Source organism: Alligator mississippiensis, chromosome 4 (genome assembly GCF_030867095.1).
Source record: "Alligator mississippiensis isolate rAllMis1 chromosome 4, rAllMis1, whole genome shotgun sequence".
In the NCBI taxonomy this organism is placed as follows: Eukaryota; Metazoa; Chordata; order Crocodylia; family Alligatoridae; genus Alligator; species Alligator mississippiensis.
This window is the reverse complement of record NC_081827.1, coordinates 184,276,015-184,296,665: the sequence shown is the minus strand read 5'-3', so window position 1 is coordinate 184,296,665 and position 20,651 is coordinate 184,276,015. Positions and strand designations below refer to the sequence as shown.

General features: G+C 49.6%; 1 long non-coding RNA gene across 5 annotated transcripts in view; it reads left to right on the top strand.

Annotated features, from left to right (window-relative positions):
- The window catches only part of LOC106738353 (uncharacterized), a 264,293-nt gene that overhangs the window by 10,402 nt on the left and 233,240 nt on the right, over window positions 1-20,651 (top strand). Inside the window, exon 1 of one of the 5 annotated variants that reach the window (XR_009462054.1) lies at window positions 8,445-8,535. The exons of the other annotated variants lie outside the window; for them this stretch is intronic. This is a non-coding gene — a long non-coding RNA (uncharacterized LOC106738353). Of the gene's footprint in view, window positions 1-8,444; window positions 8,536-20,651 lie in introns of those variants that run through there. 5 annotated transcript variants of the gene reach the window in all.

Here is a 20,651-nt window from a genome sequence, read left to right as displayed (position 1 = left end):
TAGTTAATGGGCAAAGTAGAAAAAGATCAATTGACACCATTTTTGGAGCCACAGGGACCAGAATGGGAGCATTCAACTCTGAAGTAATGACTAATAAGTTAATTAATCTGGGCTAAATTGTACAGAAAATGGTTATTCCTTTAGATGAGGTTTTACATGTGGTCAGCCAGCTACAGCTGCAAATGGCAGACCTTAGTCGGAGCCTAAGTGATGCCTTGACGGCTGACAGGTGCTACTCTGGCAAGACTTATCTTGTGGCTAGAAGCAAACACCTCAGCTGCCCTTACATGAATGCAAGCACAGGTATGGCAATATGTCATTGCCAAAGATGTAACCAATCAAGCTTTAAGAGGAGATATACCTGAAATCACTGGAAAACACATTACTGGGCAAAGTTAATTACATCAACGCTTAACATCACCTTGAACACACTCAGCTTTACAATCCTTGACTACCAGCCACAACAAGTTCTGAAAGCTAGCCCATTAGTGCCCATAGGTGTTGTTAATCAAACCACCCAAATGCCCATAATAGCTTCTCAATGGGCAGTCAAAGTATAAAGTCACCGGAAAGAAATCAAGTTCCAATCTTGTGAAAGAACTAATCAGCATGCTTATACATGTCCTCGTTGTTTGGTATTTTGAAGATGTGTGCTTAAGTAACAATCCAATGGAATACCAATATTCTATGCATAAAGAATATTCTAATCCAAGTACTGTTGTTGAAATTGGAGGAGGATGTGTGTTGTTGACCCATACAGGGATCCTAGTTTTCCCCACCCACAGCCCCTGCTCCCCAGCCCTGCTGGATTGACCCCTAGCTGCCAGGGCTCTAGACCTGGGTCTGAAGCCCCCTGCCTCCGCTCGTCCCCCCCCCCCCCCTTGTCCCTGCTGTGGGCTTGGGTGGGCCAGCTCCCCACTGCTGGGTGCACTCCTGAGGGGTAGGGGGATCCGCGCCCCCCAGATCTGTACTCAGTGCAGGCACAGGCTGCAGGCTCAGAGTCCTGCCCTTCCCTCCCTCAGGGCCTCATAAATTCATAGATGTTAGGGTCGGAAGGGACCTCAATAGATCATCGAGTCCGACCCCCTGCATAATCAGGAAAGAGTGCTGGGTCTAGATGACCCCAGCTAGATACTCGTCTAACCTCCTCTTGAAGACCCCAAGGGTAGGGGAGAGCACCACCTCCCTTGGGAGCCCGTTCCAGACCTTGGCCACTCGAACTGTGAAGAAGTTCTTCCTAATGTCCAGTCTAAATCTGCTCTCTGCTAGCTTGTGGCCATTGTTTCTTGTAACCCCCGGGGGCGCCTTGGTGAATAAATCCTCACCAATTCCCTTCTGTGCCCCCGTGATGAACTTATAGGCAGCCACAAGGTCGCCTCTCAACCTTCTCTTGCGGAGGCTGAAAAGGTCCAGTTTCTCTAGTCTCTCCTCGTAGGGCTTGGTCTGCAGGCCCTTGACCATATGAGTTGCACTTCTCTGTACCCTCTCCAGGTTATCCGCATCCTTCTTGAAGTGTGGCGCTCAGAATTGCACGCAGTACTCCAACTGCAGTCTGACCAGCGCCCGATAGAGGGGAAGTATCACCTCCCTGGACCTATTCGTCATGCATCTGCTGATGCATGATAAAGTGCCATTGGCGTTTCTGATGGCTTCGTCACACTGCCGGCTCATGTTCATCTTGGAGTCCACTAGGACTCCAAGATCCCTTTCCACCTCTGTGCCACCCAGCAGGTCATTCCCTAGGCTGTAGGTGTGCTGGACATTTTTCCTCCCTAGGTGCAGCACTTTGCATTTCTCCTTGTTGAACTGCATCCTGTTGTTTTCTGCCCACTTGTGCAACCTATCCAGGTCTGCCTGCAGCTGTTCCCTGCCCTCCGGCGTGTCCACTTCTCCCCATAGCTTTGTGTCATCTGCAAACTTGGACAGAGTACATTTGACTCGCTCGTCCAAGTCGCTGATGAAGACATTAAAGAGTATCGGTCCAAGGACCGAACCTGCGGGACCCCACTGCCCACACCCTTCCAGGTCGAGACCGACCCATCTACCACGACTCTTTGGGTGCGACCCTCTAGCCAATTCGCCACCCACCGGACTGTGCAGTCATCCACATCACAGCCTCTTAACTTGTTCACCAGTATGGGGTGGGATACCGTATCGAAGGCCTTCCTGAAGTCTAAGTATACGACATCCACCCCTTCTCCTGTGTCCAGGCGTTTCGTAACCTGGTCATAGAAAGAGACTAGGTTGGTCAGGCATGATCTGCCCGCCACAAACCCATGCTGGTTTCCCCTCAGCATAATTTGCCCTGCCGGGCTCTCACAAATGTGAGCCTTGATAATTTTTTCAAAGACTTTACCAAGGATGGAGGTGAGACTGACTGGCCTATAGTTGCCCGGGTCCTCCTTCCTCCCCTTTTTGAAAATGGGGACCACGTTAGCCCTTTTCCAGTCTTCTGGGACTTGGCCCGTGCGCCACAAGCGTTTGAATATTCCCGCCAGTGGCTCTGCAATGATGTCGGCCAGTGCCTTCAGCACCCTCGGATGGAGCCCATCCGGGCCTGCCGACTTAAAGGCATCCAGTTCTTCCAAGTGACTCTGCACCACCTCAGGATCTATGTATGGAGGTCTGGCGCCTTGCTGCTGCCTCTCTACAACCCCAGTGAGAGACTTGTCGTGCCCCTCACTTAGGAACACTGAGGCAAAGAACTCATTGAGGAGTTCAGCCTTGTCCCCCCCTGTCTGTCACCAATTGTTTCTGCCCATTTAGCAGGGGTCCTATTCCTCCCTGGGCCTTCCTTTTACTCCCAATATATCTAAAAAACAATTTCTTGTTGTCCTTTACTTGGGTTGCCATCCTCAGCTCCATGGTAGCTTTGGCCCGCCTAACTGCCTCCCTACAAGCACGAGCAGAGGAGGTATATTCATCTTTAGTGATCTCACCGTGTTTCCACTTTTTATGTGCTCCCCTTTTGGCCCTTAGGCTGCCCTGGATTTCTCTGGTCAGCCATGGAAGCCTCCTGGCCCCTTTCCCTCTTTTGCCTCGCTCGGGGATCGTCTTCCTTTGTGCCCGAAGGATCGTTTCCTTTAGGCACAGCCACCCTTCTTGGGCTCCCATCCCATCAAAACTCCTACTCTGCAGTGCTTCCTTGACTAATCGCCTGAGTGCATTGAGATCTGCTTTCCTAAAGTCTAGCACTTTCACCCTACTAGTTACCTTACCCACTCGCCGTCTTATGTTGAATTCTATTATAAGGTGATCACTGTCTCCCAAATGGCTACCGATCTGGAGGTCCCCTATCATGTCATCTCCCGTTGCCAATACCAGATCCAATATGGCATTCCCCCTAGTGGGACCATGCACCTCCTGTGTCAGGTGGAGGTCCTGTACACAGGTTAGAAACCTGCGTGAGCGATGGGACCTTGCTGTCTGCGTCTCGCAGCAGATGTCTGGGTAGTTTAGGTCCCCCATGACTACCGCCTCTTTAGCTTTTATGGTCTCCGAGAGTTGCCTCAGGAGCCCCGCATCTATTTCTTCCCCTTGGTGTGGGGGTCTGTAGCAGACCCCTACCACCAAATCCCTTTCTCCTTGCCCCCCATGTAGCCTAACCCACAATCCTTCTACTTCCTCAACCTCGGATTCTGTCTTGATGAGGGTTGATGTATATTGCTCACTGACATAAAGTGCAACCTCCCCCCCACTTTCTTCCCCGACCTGTCCTTTCTATACAATCTATAGCCCTCAATATGTACCGCCCAGTCATGGGATGAATCCCACCAGGTCTCTGTTAGCCCCACTAAGTCATAGGTGTTTAGTGCAAGCAGGAGCGCTAGTTCATCCTGCTTGTTCCCCCTGCTCCTAGCATTAGTATATAGGCACTTGAGCCCTGCGACTGGTGCCTTTGCTGCCCCCCCGCTCCGAGTCCCATGGGGCCCATTGTTTCTTACCTTCTCGTTTCTTACCTGTTCTGTAGTGCTGGCCTCCCCATGGCTTTCAGGTTCCCAATGTTCTCCTTCTTCAGGCTGGGCTGTCCTTGTGGGTGCCACATGGTTTGGTGGTCCACAGCTTCCCCTGCCCTCGTACTCCCCTCCCCCCGACGAGCCTAGTTTAAAGCCCGCCGGAGGAGATCCGCCAACCTAGTAGAAAACACACGCTTACCTTTGGGGGACAGGTGAAGCCCATCCCAGCTGAGCATGTCCCTCGTCGTGATGTGCGGGTCACTGTCCAGGAAGCCGAAGCCTGCCTCGAGACACCACTGCCGAAGCTGCCAGTTGGTCTCTCTGATGCAGTTCTCCTGCTGTCTTCCTCGTCTGGTCACTGGTAGGATGGAAGAGAAAACCACCTGGGCACCAAACTCCTTCAGCACGCCACCCAGAGCACTGTAGTCCGCCATCAGGTGATCGGGGGTTCTCCTGGCCGCATCATTAGTACCCACATGGACTAGGACCATGGGGTAATAATTGGTGGGCTCGATCCTGGCCTGGATTACCTCCGTCACATCCCGAATCTTTGCTCCAGGGAGGCAGCATACCTCTCGTGCTGAGGGGTCCTGGCGACAGATGGGTCCTTCCGTACCTCTCAGGATGGAGTCTCCTATGACGAGCGCTCGTCGCCTCCTCCTCCTCTGGGTCATCGTGGATCTCTTGATCTGTTTGGAGTGTGAAGAACGTGGTGTTTCTTCTTGCTCAAGGGTTTCCTCCTTCCCTTCCATCTCCTGCAGGGTCACCAGGGCCTTGTACCTGTTCACCAGTCGGACTGGAGAAGCTGGTACCAGTTTGCTGTGTGCTGCTCCGGTCCTGGCTGTGACTGTCTGCCACTCTGCTGTGGAGGGCATTCCCCGGGGTGCTTCTTCCTTTGGTGCCTGGGCCTGCAGGGAAAGGAAATAACTATCAATTTCATCCTCCGCCTCCCTGATCCCCCTCAGCCTGCTAACCTCCTCCCGGAGCTCCCTCACCTGCGCCTCCAGAGCCCTAAGACGGGCACCTGCTGGACAGGTGTGGGGGCCCCCAATCTCTGCCCCCCCCGGCCCTGCTGGGGATACCCCACAGGCCAGGAGGTAGGGGGACACCAGCTCCCCCATGGGCTCGGTCTGGGTGGAGGCCTCAGACCTGCCCTGGGTAGCCTTGTCCCCCTGGACAGAGGCCCTAGCAGCACTCCTCGTAGACACCGTTCTACAAGCTACTGTTTGTAGACCTGTGCGGTGTCTACGCCCTACCCCTACAGGAGTCTCTCTCCTGGCCCTCCTGGCCCGCCCTCCGGCGCAAACGCCGGCGTGCTCTTACAGAGCACGCCTGTTTGCGCGCTCTGTTCACGCCGCACGGCTCCCTACCAGCTCAGCTATATGGGACCCGGGGGGCTTCCCCTCCGGATCCGGCTCAGCTGTGCCGGGTCCCTCCACCCCACTTACCTTCGGGGGATCAGCTGATGCTGCCCCCGCTGCCGATTCCTCTGTTGCTGCTGCCGCCGCCGCCTCCGGTCAGTTGGTTGGTAAAAAGGACAAACGTGCGTGCGGGACACACGTGTGCTGCCTCCTCTCCTTTCCGCTGCTGGTTCCCGAGTGCCCGCTGCTGGTTCCCGAGTGGCCTCCAGATCCCAGTGGTCACAATCCAGCAAGGCTGGGGACAGTGGGTCCATGTGGGGATCTGCTCACCCTGTACTGACCTGGGGCTTCATTGAGGGTAGTGACAAGAGGCTGCACCGCTCAAAGCAGCAGTGGGCACAGGAGGCACGTCACCAGGGCAGTGGCGGGGGAGGGGGGTGCGAGCAACAGGGAGGAGATCCTTGTGCGGCCCCGCTATCCCCACCTGTGCCTGCCCCGGGCACAGATCTGGAGGGTGCAGGTCTCCTCTGTCCCCTGGGAGCATGGAGCAGCTGGGAGCCATCCCTCCCTCTTCTACCTCCCCTTCTCCCAGATGAGCCATCCGTAGCCCCATCCTGCCGTGCTGGGGCTCTGCAGCCACACATTGTGGCCCCAGGCCCCAAGCCCTACCTGGATGGGCAGCAGCCTCAGCCCTGCCCATCTTCCTCTCCCCTGCGCTTACCTGCTGGAGTTGCTCTGCAGGCTGCCTGGGGCCACATGCATGTCCATGCACATGGAGCCCCCTGTCTCTCTGCCTTCCTCCTGCTCCCTCCCAGCTCCCTGCAGGCTGGAACTCTGGCAAAATGGTGAAATCCACAGGTTTCTCTTGTAAAATGAGACATTCATGTTTGCCTCTGGTAAAAGGTAAAATCTGCGGTTTACTACATCTTTTTTTTCATGGGAAACGGAAAACCCAGATCCCTGAGCAATATGCAAAATGTTCCTTTAAATGAAAGTTCTACCTGCTTTTGTAATACTGTCGAAATTATAGGTTGTGATTTTTAATTTTAGTAGCCAAACATTAGATCAACAGTCTTTTTCTTAGGTTTTTCATATTTTTGATAAAACTGATATAGCTGACGTCCAATTAGGGATGTCTTCAGATGAACTGCAGAAATGAACGTTTTTGTACAAGTCTGGGTGACTTAAAGTTCAAATCTCAGCAAAACACACAGTTATTGTGTGAGTGAATCCATAATTCATTGATTAGATTAAACAAAAGATGCCACACAGCATCACTGGAGGGAACTCTTTTCAGATAGTCTCCAACTGCTATGGGCATTCTAAATGTGGCCTTGCAACCCATGGTAGTTTTGCATGCCAGCATTAGCATATTTAGCATTGATACAATGTATCTGTGCATGTAGGACCTAGCAGCTGCTTCTAAGAGTTGAATCCTATGCTTGTGAGGAGGAGTTGTGAGCCCTCCTAACTCAGATGTAAATAAGTAGCACAGGCATGTCCAGCAAGAAGATGTGAGCTTGGAGGTAGTGGCCCTACCTGCCTTGATGGTAATGTCAGAATGTCTTGGTGATGCTACATAAATACTTTATGAGCATCAAATGGCAGACTGCTGGTCATGAATGCTTGGCTGGACCTACATATTGTAATTTGGTAATTTTAAATTTCATAATAGTTGCATCTTGCACAAAAATGATCTTAGTCACAATCCTATATTTGAAATGAAACAATCCCAGCTGCTTCCATCTCCTCTGCTAGTTGTAAATGCATCTGATGTTTTACTATGCTAAAACATTCATAAATAACTGCATGTTCCTACATGATTGCATCTTCCTTATTGACACATCGTTCCCTGATTAAGTCACTTCTTGGAACAGGCATTCAATTTCTGTATAGGTTTTTTTGATGTCTCTATAGACTGTATCTAGTTCAGAATATTTTGGGTTCTGCTGCACTATTAAAACAGCTCTCTAAAACAGTGTCTTTTGATCAATGTCCCAAGGTATCCCATTCAGTCAATCAAGCCCCATCCCAGTTGATTAAGTTGTAACCTCCAGACAGATCAAGAGCTTACAAAAGCAAGTTTCACAACTGGATGACCCAAAACAGGATCCAAGTGGCTAGCAATTGTAATACAATGGCCCTCTCCCTATGCACTTTGTTTGGGCTTTTAATCATTGATTCATCAAGAAAGAAGACTTTGAAGGCATTCACCCAAAGAGTATAAGAGAACAATGGAGCTGCTGGTAAGGTGTGTTCTGAGAGAGAGAAATCACTGCAACACTAACCTGTGCCCAGTTAATTATCCTCAGCAATGGATCCACACCCAATCAAAGCTGTAAAAATTGAAACCACTTCCTGCTTCTATTGATGAGAGATGCTATTACAGCTCAAATATACCGGACTTTAATGATAGCTCATTTATTTAAATATTGAAAAGGAGTCTTTTCTGTCATTTTGTTTTAAAGCTCATTTATGGTGTAGTTATTAAAGCCCTTCTGCCATTCATCAAATGAGGTGTTGTGTCAGTCCTTAACTGCATTAGGTTTGAATCCTGTTCTTAACTGTAACATAAGTCTCTGAGAGAGAAATCATGAAATGCGGTTTTATTAACTGGGACCCATATGTTAAAGTTTAAGGACAAACTTCCACACACAACTGGAATAGAGGAACAGGTTGAGTGTTTGATCACCTTGAATACCTCTCTCACTGGCTTTGTGGGCTAGAGAGACAGCTTCCAGACAAGTGACAAACTTAGTTGCATAGAGGCTGTATTCTCAGGAACTCTAGTTTATAGTCTCAGGAACCTTAAAGAAGTCTAAATATCAATTGAAAATCTACCCTTTTGAGTAGCATGAGCTCTTCCTGGACTCACGAGGAAGTGGCTAAGATAAGATTAAATCAAGGGACCAATTTCAAAACCTGAATTCAAATCAAATGTCCAGATGCTTCCTGCCATGGAAAAGTTGATTGAAAGTAAGATGTTGCTTGCTTTCATTATCCTTCTAATTGAAGGATAAGTGAAAAAATGTTTGACAGCAAAGTGATGTATTAGATATGCCTACTCCAAGGTGGAGCTAAGAGTACAAAACACTTAAAAGCAGGGAATGATACTATAATGAAGTACTGTGGGAAATTCTGTTGTGGAGCTACATTCCAATCCTGCTGCCCATATTGGTCTGTTCTCCTGGGACGCATCTACATCTCAACTGCAAACAGTAAGTGAATTGCCATTATTTTTTAATGCAATTGCCTGCTAATCTACAAGTCATACAGAAGCAACACTCCAACTATGCAGCATTTGCTTCACCCAAACATAGACAGTTGATAAATAGTATCCACCAGGCCCGTTCTCACAGAATTATCCTAGTATATAATCCATAGTGTAAAGCCTTTGGTTACTTCTATGAATTTATAGTTTACCTGTGGCTTTGTTGAACAATGGTTATGTTTAGAAATATCTGAAGCAGAAATTATTTTCTTTAAGCATGCAGGAGTCAGCTTGCCCCCATGCAGAAATGTATGCTTTTATATATGCTTATATATTACTTAAGAGTTAAAGCATATGCAAAATCTTTAGTGTCTTGGGTAATTGCACACACCCAGGCAGTCTGGCAGACAGAGGTCTGCTTCATTCAATGTCAGTTAAATGATCAGCATAATATAGCTTGAGTCTTTGTGCAAAACTTGTTCTAAGTGTTTTACCAGTAGCTTTCCCACAAGGTGTGGGAAACTGTATCGACTGCATAGCCCACCATTTGTTAATTGGAAAAAAATTGAAAAATGCTGCAGATAAACATACCTCCCCCCCCGCAATGGAAGCACAACTCTCTAAATTGTTACATGTTTATTTGTACACTTCAGTGTGGTGTACTCACCCTGCCCCCCCCCCCCCCACACACACTTTTGCAAACAACTGTTTGAAATTGAGGGTTAAACTCCTAAAGACTTGTTTATACACTGGTGGTCTAACTAGCCCTGAGCTGTGGCATATTATTTTAGATATGATGCTATGCTGCAGCTGTATTCATATAGCTACTTGTTACAGGACAGTGTGAATCATTGCATCCATACAGCAGGCATTTTCTCTGCCTCAAGTGCTTAGCATTCGTTTTGTTGCCAGACTGTATGTGCTATGGGATATTTCTCATGGTGTGGTCTGAAATGCAAGGCAGCGAGGAGTATGTAGACCAGTTCCTTCTGTGGGACTTTTCTTGGATCAGTTTATCGTTGGTGCAGAGTTATTTCTGGGTTTGGAAAACAAGTCTGATTGATGGGAGAGCATTGTGCTGAAGAACTGGAATGACCAGCAGATGACTGCAGAATTGTGGGAAACTTGCACAAATTCAGAAGAATGTGGTTTCTGGTGGTTACCAGTCAAATTGATCACCAATTTGTTGCGAGACTTGCTGAGGCTGCTGTGACAGAGGCATGTGCTGCTTACGAAAGAGGTACTGCTACAGCGTATTATAGTGAATCTTAGCCAGGGTGCTGGGCAACCAGGGGTGCCACCATGTCCTCTGAAGGGTGCCTCAAGGTGCAAGGAGAAATGCAGAAAAGCTAAGCAGATATGAGCAGGCTTTGCCTTGTCCCTGCCTGGATGATCCCCTACTTCCACTGCCCAGTCCCTCTGCAAAGGAAGTAAGCACAATAATATATACATTAATTTTGCAAATGGGTGTCACCCAGTGCAACATAATTAGGGAGGGGTGCCTCAAGTCCGAAACGTTTAAAAACCACTGGTGTATTATAAGATTTGCTGGTTCTCAAAAGGCTATTGATGATGCCTTTGCAGATATGGAATTCCCAAATTGCACTGGGGGAATCGAGTCTTTGTTTCTCTGAGCAAGGCTTCCTGAGTTCATAACCAACAAAGGTAATTGCTTGAGGGACACTGGAGTTAACAGTTAGCCCAGGTATTGGGATAAGAATCCACAATCCCTGTTGAGAACATGGTTAACACAATCCATGCCTATGTCTCCTTGTTCTGCAATTTTAAGTTGTCTGGTTTTTTTTAAAGTTTGATGTAAGGACAGCCACTGTGGGGTCAGTGTCGACATGTACAGGGAGGTAAATGTGTTTTGTTTTGTTTTGTTTTTCCATGGGTTTTTTGTGTTTCTGGAATTGATGTCAAATTGGTGTCCATTCATTCTTTTACACAGGTACTGTTCTGTCTAGCCAATGTAGACAGCATAAAGGCACTGTAAGCAGGTGATGATATATATGACATTGGTAGAGAAGCAGGTGAATGAACCTTGGATGTTATAATCGGTGTTATTTTGTCGAGTGAGTATGTACTCTGCTTTGATGAGAGGGTGCAACTGGCATCTGGGTCCATTGCAAGGCCTGGTTCCTCCATAAGAAAAGGAATTAGGTAGCTTGTTGTTCGAGAGATGCCATTTGTAAGCAAGGACAGATTTGTCCCCCATGGCAACCTTGAAATGGCTCTCATTTTTCAGGAGGGGTTGCAGGTCATTAATGGTGTATCCAAGGTGTTCAAGCTGGGGGGGGCGGGGAGGGTGTAGGAGGGTGTGGGGGGCAGTGCTACCCATGTACTAGGTCCTGGGGGGTGCAGGATGAGAGGGGGTAGGGGGCATGTGCTGCAGAGCTTGCCAGGGCAGCGCTGGTACAGGTGCATTCCTCTCCTTTCCCCTCCCACCCCTGCATTGAGCCTGAGGCTGTCCCCATGGTGCTCCAAATGGAGCCAAGCCCATCTGTTCCTGCTGGACAGTCCCGGCCCCAGCCCTGGCCAAAGCACACAGCTTCCCGGTGGGGCTGTTCCCACTGCGGCTGCAGCCACCTGGGAACTGCTTGGCTCCCCCAACCTCCACTGGTTCCTCCTGCTGTGCCACGCCAGGTTGGGGAGCTGCAGTTGTGTGGCTCCTGCCCCAGCACATGGAGCTCCAGCTCCTGGTCACCTTCCACCTGCTCCACCCACCTAACGCAATGCGCAGCCACCTGCGGGTGGCTGGGAGCTGGAGCCCTGTGCACCAGGGCAGGAGCCACAGAGCTGCAGCTTCCCCCCTGCCTGGCTGGGCATGTGATGCCTGCAAGTGTCCCCACAGCTGCTACTGCTTCCCTGCGTTACCTGCTACCCAAAGTGGCGCAGCATGGGCAGAAGGAGGAAGAGGAGCCACTGAAGACAAGGAAGCTGAGCCAGTACCCAGGCAGCTGCAGCAACAGCAGGAGCAGCCATGGGCCAGATTCAATCAGTTGGTGGGCCACATCTGGCCTGTAGGCTGTATTTTGCCCTCCCCTGCCCTAGGATAACTTTATTTTAAACTGAGTATGCTTTCAGATAGAAGTACAGAGTGCACATTATCTTGCTAGGTAATGGTAACGCTGGTATTGTGTGGAGCTTCACACAACCTAAGCTCCTGCATGCAGAAAAAACTCTAAGGAAAACCAGCTCTTGCCTTAAATGTGTGCCTGCTACTCCATTTAGAAAGATCACATCAGTTTCTTCTGCACAAGGTTTTAACAGCCTTACACAAGTTACATTTCTGCCTCATTGGCCAACTCCAGCTACATATTAATCTTCAGGGCACAGGAGCAATGAGTTAGAAAATACATAGCTCTGGGCATTTTTGTGTCTTAATTGGTAGTCCTTCTATATTTGCTGGTAACAATTAAAGTAGTGTTAATTCTGGTTCTAGCCTATCATTTATTATGGGTGGCTGTTATAGAAAGAAATTTTAAGCAATGAAAAAAAAAATCCAAATGTAATATAAGTATTACAGAAGGGCTCAAACCAAAATACCAAGTCCTGAATGCTCCAATACATTTGCTAGTTTAGAAATTCAGTTCCAATTCATCCACATGATGTCCCCCGCCAGCATCTCTCCATTCCCCTTCCCCACCACTGGAACTTTGGACCAAAATGCATCTTCATATTTTGGGCTTCTAAAAATGTTTGGATCCAGATCTTATTACTTCAGTCTCATAAAATGACAATCTGGTTGTCATGCTTAGTCAGTCCTAGACAGGTAACAGCCTCTGTAGCAGGGTCTTTTGGCTTTGATGCCTAGACTAGGAAGAAAGCCTGGTCCCTTAGCCCTGCCCTGTATTTGTAAGCTTTCTGATTCTTTTTGTTTTTAAAGTAACATAAATTAACATAAGAATAATCAGGGCATTGTATAGGGACTATTAGACTATCTATATACTGAAGTTCTGATCTAAACCAAAAGGTGACTGTAAAAACATTGCTACTTTTTTTTTTTTAAATGAACTTGCATATGACTTTGATTATCTAAAGTCTCACTTAAAATATCTCTCTTTGCTAAAGTGGCTGGAGAACAGCTTTTGTTCTTGGCTCTGCCATGAAAGCAATTGCAAATATATGCTCATCTATCTCCAATCCATTATGTGAGAGCTATAAATTGACGACTCAGCCTTAGTACACCTGCATATTTGACCCCAAGTGCATTCCCTGTCTGTAATTTTTTTCCCCAAGTGCTTTATTTTCCTGCATACAAGACCAGTCATTTTCCTGAATGGCCCATTGGGATTTGGTCCACACTTGAAAGGTACAGACCCTCCTGAAAAACTATCTTAATCTCAATAAATGTCTGCCTCATCGGCTTCCCATTTCAATTTTATTTCCCCTAGTGACTCTCTATCAAGAAGAAAAAAAAGTTAGTTGTACTGTGCACCTAAATTGACAGCATTTGCTTTTTCTTGGAGGCATCAGGAGGAATATCCAATCTTCTGACTGCTTTATGGTGGAAGTTGGCAGGAAATAACTGTAGCCATGCAAGAACAATATATCTCATTTGGCTCAAGGGTGTCATATTTGCTTTCTTCAAATTCAAGTGATAATTGCATAGCAAAATTTTAAACTCCAGAACAACAAGTTGCATCAAATCCTTTTTTTCCCCCAGGGACAAATGCAGGTTGGAGATTTGATGTATTTGCAATCTCTGCAGCTACTTGGGAACAATTTGGAGGAATGAGGAGGGCAGTTACTGACAGCTGGGAGATGAAAGCAGCAGGCATGAAAGAAGGGCACTTTAATGAGTGCAAAGTGAAGGACCAGCACCAGATGAGTTAAATGGGCAAGGACACAACCAGGCTTTCCTCAGGATCTAGCACACTTGGCAGTTGCTGCTGTGCTGGCTAGACAGGTGGAGGTGATGAAGCTGCTTATCAGCTGTGTGCAGTGGAGAGTAAGACTGCCCCTGTGGGGGAGAAGAAACTGGCTGGGAAGAGGTGGGGCTTTTTAGACATGATGATGAAGAGGTCAGAGGCCAGGTGCATGCTCTTAAATTTGTAATATGGGTGTCTCCCAAGCATTCTAATACCTGCAAGATTACTATGATTTTGGACTTTGAGATGCTGGGAGGCGGGATATTGGGTTGGATGACAGCAGAATAGGCAACTGGGATGGAGGCTGGTGGACATGTAATCCCCACATTTTCTCTTCCTGTGTATGTATCGATGTCTGGAAGATTTACACCCCTTCAGGGTAGGGAGAGAAGCTGAAACTACCTCAGTGTTGGTCAGAACTGGGGAGGAAGTGGAGGTAGGCTTGAAGGTAATATATCATTAAATCTGAAAATCAGGAATTGAAGAATGAATGTTTCATAGATTTCATAGACATTAGAGCTGGAAGGGACCTCGGAAGATCATCGAGTCCAGCCCCCCGCCCAAAGGGCAGGATGTCAGCTGGGGTCATAGGATCCCAGCAAGATAAGCATCCAGTTTCATCTTGAAGGTGTTCAATGAAGGCGCTTGAACAACCTCCGGCGGCAGGCTGTTCCAGACCTTGGGGGCTCGGACAGTAAAGAAATTCTTCCTTATGTCCAGCCTGAAACGATCTTGTAGTAGTTTGTGACCATTCTTCCTCGTCATCCCTTGGGGCGCTCTGGTGAACAAACGTTCCCCCAGATACTGGTGGTCACCCCTGATAAACTTGTAGGTGGCCATCAGATCACCCCTGAGCCTGCGCTTTTCCAGGCTAAAGAGCCCCAGGGCTCTCAGCCTCTCATCGTAGGGTCTGCTTCCCTGACCTCTGATCATGCGCGTGGCTCTTCTCTGGACTCTCTCAAGCTTCTCCACATCCTTTTTGAATTGTGGAGCCCAAAACTGGACGCAGTACTCCAGCTGCGGCCTCACTAAGGCCGAGTACAGGGGGAGAATGACGTCCCGGGATTTGCTTGAGAAGCATCTATGGATGCAAGCCAGCGTTTTGGTCGCTTTACTAGCCGCAGCATCGCATTGCAGGCTCATGTTCATCTTGTGGTCAATGACGACCCCCAAGTCTCTTTCTTCCATAGTGCTAACCAACATAGCACTGCCGAGCCTATAAGGATGCTGCGGGTTTTTCTTCCCAAGGTGGAGAACCGTGCATTTATCGGGGTTGAACACCATCAGATTCTCATCCGCCCACCTGCTGAGCCTGTCCAGGTCAGCCTGGATCACCCGCCTGTCTTCTGGCGTGGATGCTTTGCCCCAAAGTTTGGTGTCATCGGCGAACTTGGCCAGTCCGCTTCTGACTCCAGTGTCCACATCGTTAATGAAGATGTTGAACAGTATGGGTCCAAGGACAGAGCCCTGGGGGACCCCACTGGTCACAGGACACCACGATGAGTGACTTCCATCAATTACTACCCTCTGGGTCTGACCCCGGAGCCAATTTTCCAGCCAGTGGATCGTGGGGGACCCAAGGCGACAATTGGCCAGTTTCTCCAAGAGACGATCATGGGACACCAGATCGAAGGCTTTTTTGAAGTCAAGATATATGACATCAATCTCATCTCCCTTGTCCAGGTGATAGGTCACCTGGTCGTAGAAGGAGATGAGATTGGTCAAGCAAGACCTACCCGCAACAAACCCGTGCTGGCTATCCCTTAAGATGTTGACGTCGGCCAGTCCATTAAGGATGGCCTCCTTAATAAACTTTTCTAAGATCTTCCCCGGGATAGAAGTCAGGCTGATGGGCCTATAGTTAGCCGGATCCACTTTCCTCCCTTTCTTGAAGATAGGCACCACGTTGGCCTTCTTCCAGTCTTCGGGCACTACACCAGAGCGCCAAGAGTTTTCAAAGATCCGCGCTAGAGGCTGGGCTATGATGCTCGCCAGCTCCTTGAGTACCCTGGGGTGAAGATTGTCAGGGCCGGCTGACTTGAAGGTATCCAGCTTCTCAAGATGTTCCTTCACAAAGTCAGCATTAATGGAGGGCAGGGGATCACCCTCACCCGGACTTCCCGGCCCAGTAGCGGGCATGGGCGTCCCATGGGGCTGATGAAAGACCGACGCAAAGTACCTATTTAATAGGTTGGCTTTTTCCTGGGCGTCAGTTGTCAGTTGCCCCATCTGGTTCAGCAGGGGTCCAACGTTGCCCTGCTTTTCCTCCGGCTCCCCACATATCTGAAAAAGGACTTTTTATTGTCCTTGATGCTCAAAGCTAGCTGGAGTTCAGTTGCAGCCTTGGCTTTCCTGGTCTGCTCCCTACAGGACCGGACCAGTGCAGAATAATCCTCCTTGGAGGTGACTCCCATGCTCCATCCTTTGTAGGCTTTTCTTTTTAGCCTCAGGAGGTCTGCTAGGTCCCTGGAGAGCCAGGGGGGCTGCTGTGCCCTCTTGCTGCCTTTCCTCCGAGATGGAATAGACTTAGTTTGTGCGTTGAGGATCGCTCCCTTGAGGAGCAACCACTCTTCTTGAACTCCCCTCTCCCTGTGGTCACAGTCCCTTAGGGCCTCACTGACAAGCCTCCTGAGCTTGTCAAAGTCAGCTTTCCTGAAGTCAAGGACTTGCGTGTTGCTGACTGACTTGCCAGCTTTTCGGCAGATGGTGAAGGTGATCAGCTCGTGGTCGCTGTCACCCAGCTTCCCATCGATCACTAGGTCGCCAACTAGGTCCTCCCCAGTAGCCAGCACCAGGTCGAGCAGTGCTTTGCCTCTCGTTGGCCCATAGACTTCTTGAGTCAGGTAGAGGTCATCCACGCACAAGAGGAAGCTCTGCGACCGCTCAGATTTTGCTGAGCGATCCTCCCACGAGATGTCCGGGTAATTGAAGTCACCCATGACAACCATGGTCCTGGAGCAAGCTGCCTCAGCCAGTTCCTGGGCAAACTCCTGGTCTAGCTCAGGACTTTGGGTGGGAGGTCTGTAATAGACTCCCACCATTGTGTCCCCTGTGCCGTGTTCCCCACGGATTTTAACCCAGAGGGTCTCCAGCCGTCCACCTTGGTCGCCAATATCGGCTTGCAGGGACGCGTAGCTTTCCTTAACATAGAGAGCTACACCCCCGCCCCTTTTCTCTACACGATCCCTCCTGTACAGGGTATAGCCATCTATCCCCGTGGTCCAGTCATGGGTGGAGTCTCACCAGGTCTCCGTGATCCCTATGACATCGTAATTGTTTGCACTGAGCAGGAGGATGAGCTCCTCCTGCTTATTCCCCAAGCTCCTGGCATTTGTGTACAGGCAGGCAAGTGCCCCCTGGGGGGCTCCTTCCTTGCCCACAGATTTTACCAGGGCTGGGGCCGGGGTGGGCTCCCTTGAGTGCCGTGATCCGCTGGCTTTGCAAGGATTGTTCAGCGGGCCAGCAGTGGCGGTAGTCCCCCCGTCCCCCAGCGGGCTTAGTTTAAAGCCCGGTGGAGCAGGTCAGCCAGTCTGGCTGAGAAGAGCCTCTTCCCTAGGGGAGAGAGGTGGAGACCATCTCTTCCCAGCAGCTCGCTGCCTCTCTCGCCAAAGAGCGGGCTGTGGTCATGAAAGCCAAAGCCTTCCTGACGACACCAGCGCCGCAGTCTTTGGTTGACCACATAGATCCTCCTGTCCCTTCTCAGCCCATAGCCTGAGACTGGGAGGATCGACAAGAACACCACCTGTGCCCCCAGACCCTTAAGCCCCGCTCCCAGATCCCTGTAGCGCCTCATGACCTGGCTGGGAGTGCTCCGAGCCGTGTCATTGGTGCCCACATGAATAAGGAGCATGGGATAGTGGTCTGTGGGTTTGAGGAGCTTGGGGATCCTCTCTGCAATGTCCTGGATGCGGGCCCCTGGGAAGCAGCAGACTTGCCGGGCTAAGGGGTCAGGGTGGCAGATTGGCCCCTCCGTCCCCCTCAGGAGGGAGTCTCCCACAACAAACACCTTACGTTTTGTCTTGGGGAGAGCAGGGGCGGGAGTTGCAGTTAGGCCCATGTTGCCAGTGGGGGCCGGCAACTCAGCAGGCTCTGCTGGGGCAGCAAGAGGTGCATACCTGTTGCTCAGTTCTGGCGGGGCAGGGGCCTTGGTGCGGCGGGCCTTAGGGCCCTTGACCACCTTGGTCCATGCCCCTGGCTGGACACGGCACAAGGTCCCAGAGTCCTCCTCTGGCCTGGAGGGAGACTGTGATCTACCCTCTGCCTCCCGGGGGAGAAGGGCCTGGCAGTAGGAGTCTATCTCCTGCTCGCAGTCCCTGATGGCACGCAGTCTGTGGACTGTGGCCTGGAGCTCCTCCAGCTGGCGTGCCAGAGACCCCAAAAGGGAGCAGACCCCGCAAGGGGAGGTCGCCATGCTCCCAGGCCCCAGAGCCTGAAAAAGGGACAGGCAGCCCCCGCAGCCGAAAGCCAGGGGCTCCGTCTGCGTGGAGCCCGGAACCAGGGGCTCCATCTGGGTGGCCGTCTCTGAGGTGCCAGAGGGGGGGGCCGCGGAGCCCGAGGGGACCGTCGGGGTGCGGCGCGTGCCCATCCGTGTCATGCCTCCGGTAGGCTGGCTACAGCTGGGACTGTCTACCCTGGGGGGTGCGCAGGCAGGGTCCGGCGCCCTCCCGCACGAACTCCGCGCTAACTCACGCGCCGGCAGAGAAGCGCGCCTGTTTGTGCAGCCTGTTCGTGTGGCTCCGGTCGCGTGGCTCCCTGGGGGGCTGGGCGAAGTAGGGGCCTGGGTGGGGCTTGACCCGGCCCGGCTCCACTCAGCTGCCGCCTCCCACACACACACTAAGGGGGTTAGCCCCTTCTCTCCATGGGCCCTGCTTACCCTGGCTGCGCTGGGGGTCAGCGGGGGGCTCCGCGGCTGCTGGAGGGTTTCTGGGGGGCTTCGGGGGAGCGGGGGCACAGCGAGCTTTCACCCGCGCGTCTCTAGCCGCTCCCGTGTCTAACTGGGCTTTTTCCCGGTCGGCGGGCCCTTTTAAACTGCGCGCATGCGCAGTGGGCCTGCCGTCGAGGAAGCTGCTCTTAAGGCAAATACGGGGGCCCTGCCCGGGATTTGGGGGACCCTGCCTTACTGGAGGGGGGCTGGTGAGTACCCCCCTTCTCTCTCTCTCTCCCTGGGGGGCTGGGCCAAGTAGGGGCCTGGGCGTATGTACATGCCAATGCTATCCTATGCCAACTATAACACTAGCCTTTCTGAGCAAAAACCCTTTATAGTACAGTTTGTCTTTGGCCATTCTGTACACTAGTGTGTGGCTACCCAACAGTGGGGTGTGTGGCTCATGGTCCCTTGCAACTGCCAGTTCATGTACTGCATTGCAGGGGACGGCCAAGGGTTTTTGTGCCACCATCACAGCCAGTACAGTGGCAGGGGCATCTCCAGGGGGCTGGGGGGTGCCTCTGCAGCATGTGGTTTGGGGACTCGCGCCAGTGTTTTATGTGGCTCCCTGTACTAACATATATATAAATTACTAGTTCAGAGTTCAGCCTTCATGTTAAGGCAAATTTTGTCTAGCTGAGCAGTGCTGAAAGGGAACTTGGTGTGCACTCTGCTCATATTAAGCCTGCTCTACCGAAATAACCCTGCACCCACTCTACTGTCACCTCCTAGGATTCCATGTGACACTCGCTGACTCATCATTAAAGCCACAGAGCACTGATCCTATTTCACTGACAGTCCTAATATCCAGAGGACCTGTCCTGCTACTGACAGCTAACAGAGCTTAGACCTGAAATGAGGCAGATGTGTGTGTATCATGATAGATCCCACCTTTTACATTGGTCTCAGATCCAGACAATTATACTGTATTCCCCAAGACCTTGTCATATGATGCTAGCAACTCTGCTGAGCTGTTCCAGGTAAACCCTCAACCTTTTAAAATAGCTATAGCTGTTTTATAGTGAACACAGTAGATGTGCACAAAGACTATTCCCAGTGACTGCTGCCATTTCCAGGGTACAATACGAAGGTTAAGTTTGGTATGTACCTTAACTTCTTATTTTCTGGATTTCAGAAGTTTGATTATCACTGAACTGGTGATAAATCATAGGGCCATCTTAAATACAAGTGAACAAAATGAGAAGGCTTTCTTTGACCAACAAATGGTTATATGTGCTAGGGGTTTGCTCTTGGGGTCTGTGTATGAACACACCTATGGAATGTCTTTTGATGACCCCTAAATTTCTCCTCTGGCTACAGACTATGCATAAGAGCTTGAGTGTGCTTTTATTTATTTATTTATTTTGATTTGATGAAAATCTGTATAAAATGTATAAACACAAAACTGTACATACAATCTGTACAAAAACTGTACACATAAACACAAAACTAGACTAAAAGTTGGAGTCATGACTGCAGCTATGTAAAACTGGTGAGAATTATTCTAAAACTGGACTTTTTTAGTTCCCATATCATGAAAACAGTTGGGCAGATGCATCTATAGTAGCATTCATTCTGATTTTTCCCAGAAAAATCTGATCAAAAGGTGTTGGAAAAAGCAGAATTGAGGTAAGGTGAAGACTAGAGTTCTTTTAACAGCATTATTTGGTTTATATTGCTATAATGAATAGAAATCCATACTCTATCCAATTGTCTTTACGAAGGCTTTTTTGATCCGCTCCATCTATGAATTCAGTCACAAGGTCAGAATTAGCCTATTGCTGCCATATCTCATTCTACCTTGCTATTTTCCCAAGTCCCCCCCAGAATGAGCATAACACACAAGTTTACTGCTTTCACTCTTAGCTCAATAAAACAATCATCTCCTATATCAATTTTTTATTGCCCACCTTACGAATGCTCTATGGTAGTTAAAATGTGACTCATGATGCTTGCCTCAAAGGGTTTAATTTGACAAAGAATGTGTGCTTTAAGCAAGAGAGTAACACATTTTCCTATCTTACATGTGCACATTTTCTACTCAGTTATCTTATAAGAATATAGCAAGTGCTGGAGTTTTTTATCCCTCTAAAGATGCCCAAGGCAACTCCCTCATCTAATACAGGGCTAACAGCTTGTGAATTATTCCGCATAGTACCTTTTTGCAAATACTTCTTGGTGCTTTTAATGTGTAGCTATTATTGTTCTTGAATTCTAATGCTTCCTCCCTCTCCTTTAAAAAAAAAAGAAAAAAAAAAAAGAAAAGATTTTTACAAGATTTCTGTATAAAGCCCCAAAGCACAGCTGTGATTTCCATCTGGTAAC